The 2,500-nt window shown below is 42.6% G+C and overlaps 1 protein-coding gene across 1 annotated transcript in view; it reads left to right on the forward strand.

Annotated features, from left to right (window-relative positions):
* The window catches only part of fibcd1a (fibrinogen C domain containing 1a), a gene marked incomplete at both ends in the record, with an annotated part of 121,949 nt that overhangs the window by 41,091 nt on the left and 78,358 nt on the right, over positions 1-2,500 (forward strand). The window lies entirely within an intron of this gene.

Genomic DNA, 2,500 nt, shown 5'->3' on the forward strand with positions numbered 1-2,500 from the left:
AGAATGTTTACATACAAAATTTCCTTTAGCTCTCTTGCCGGTCTCTGCTCCAACAGTTATAGGCTACCATGGCGAAAAGAAAGGCAAAGCAGGTGCCCCAGAAAAAGGTCTGCCTAACGTTTAAACATGAGCGGCTAGATGAAATAGTCCAAACTGACTCAGGTAGGATAAAACTTTCAGACATATTTACATATGCTCGGAGGCAAACGCGAAAAGAGTTAGCTCGTGGGAAAACATGCAGTGAACAAAAGTGACATTATTCTGTTTGTCCTTAAAGTTTGTGAGCACTTGGATGCCCACTTCCCTGAGCTGAGTGGGCTGCCTTTGAGCCGGACACGTTGGATCGTGCAGTTAGTAAATTTGATCATGGGCTGAATGACGTGACCAATCTGGCGAAAAGGTTCAAAGCGCTTCTGGAGGAAGCATAATATGCGGTCCCGGGACGCATTTGTCGAATTCAAGTTCATGGTTATTGAAAAAAGGTGGTCGCTGAAAAGTGAGCATTTTCCAGATCTGGTACAACTTCGACATTTGTGGTACATTCCAAGCATCTAGCGCCGACTGTGAACGCGGTTTCAGTTTAATGAATGCCACTAAGACAAAATCGTGAGGCGAGAAGATTTGAGGTAGAAATTTCCAATATTTTCAATTAAACCTATTAGGCCCTATTCAAAGTGATCTTGATAACTGCAACAACATTTTGACATATGTTTAGTCAGAAAGGTGTGTCTTCCATAGGCCTGCAGACAAGATGAGCCAAACAGCCAGATAGGCCTAGCTCCCTCAATGTAATTCAAATGACATGTTTTGTAGCTTAGTTTGTTGCAAACCACTCCAGTTATTACATTTTGTATAAAGGCTACCTTTAGGAAAAAATACACCATAATTACTATATTTATTGCAAAGCACTGCATTAGCATTTTACTTTCAATGAAGTTCTACTTAAATGTTGTACCTGCTGAGAAATGACTTAACACCTTGGATACTTTTATTTTGTGTATATATATATATCATTATCATTCATAACCAGTGAACCAGTCATAACCTCCCTAAACCTTATTTATTTTCAACCAAAGATCCTAAGTTCAACTAAACTGACTGGTAAAACACCATCATTAAAATGTTCCAAAGTCCAGCCATTATAAAGGATATTGAATAAATATCAACCTTGTAAACATATTGATGCATTTGCTGTCATCTCTTTGGAAACTTATGGCTAACGCAGGCCCGTGGTCATTTTCGTAAGGTCGCAAGGTTTACGAACTGCTCACAGTGCTGAAATGTGCGCTCAGAATAAAAAATATTTGCTCAGTGCTGAAAAAAATTAGAGGGAACATTGTCTTGAACATGTGAGGATTGCTTTCCAAACACTTTCTACTGGATGGAGAGATGAGGGGCTAAAGTGCTGATCTGACAGTGATGGGGGGGGGGGGGGTCTCTCAAGCAGGCCCCCATCATCACTGACTGTCAGGTCACACCCATCAGTGCGTCCAGCCGTCTGGGCTTTAAAAATTCAGAGCACACAACTATCTCCTTACGCAAGTGCTGGCTCAGACTCTCGCCACCCCGCTGCCTCGTCGCCCCGCCGCCTCGCCGGCTCACTGGAAATGTGGTTTGCTACACATGAGGAAATTCTTGGTCCGTTTTTATTTGCATTTCTTTTTTTCTTCCTTTCTTTTTTTTATTCTAGTCTTCATTGAAATCTTGGCAGGCAAACTCCTTCCAATCTGGTTTTCCCCGCTTTCACAGCATAAAGACTGCCTAGCTGAGGGCTGCAAGTGACTTCCTTCTGGGTGCTGACTCTTAAGTCCCTTGCCACTCTCCTAAAGTTAGTTTGCGTTTGATGGAGTTTCTTATAGCACCCCCTCCCCCCTCCCACTCTTCTCACTGCTCTGGGTATTCAGGTACTGCACACCTTGACTTCTTACCTTTCAGTTAGACAGTGGTTCATCCCTGAGATCTCTTCTTGGCCCGCTGCTCTTTGTTGTCCACATACATCACAGAAGGTCTGAAACTCCATTGTTCCACTGGTAATAGTCAGGTTAATGTCTTTTGCTATTTAATTCCTTCTCCCAGCCCCAGACCTGCTATTACCAGCCTATATAAGAGCCATAAAAGATTTTATTAGCTTTTCCTAAATTAAATATGGCCAAAATACTTCAGCCCCATATCTCTCCCATCCTCTCTGACTACCAGTCTACCAGTCTTCCGATCAGAATTGTTTTCTTTGAAAGCTCTTCATAATCTCATTTCTTATCATCACACTCAGCTTCTCATTCCATCCCCTCCTCTATGCTCCGATTGATTGCTTTGCCCTAGTTTCAAACTCTCTTCCGAGACTCAAATATAAAATGGCTGCTACGCATAGGATTGGAACACTGCAAAGACTCTTTAATGTCATGTCCATGTCAGAGTTCACAGTTGACACATCAGCCTCTCAGACGCCTCTGTCTCTGAGCTCTTTCCTCCGCTTGCTGATCTATGCCTTTGGTTGTTGTCA

This window comes from Sprattus sprattus (genome assembly GCF_963457725.1).
Source record: "Sprattus sprattus genome assembly, chromosome: 16".
NCBI lineage: Eukaryota > Metazoa > Chordata > Actinopteri > Clupeiformes > Clupeidae > Sprattus > Sprattus sprattus.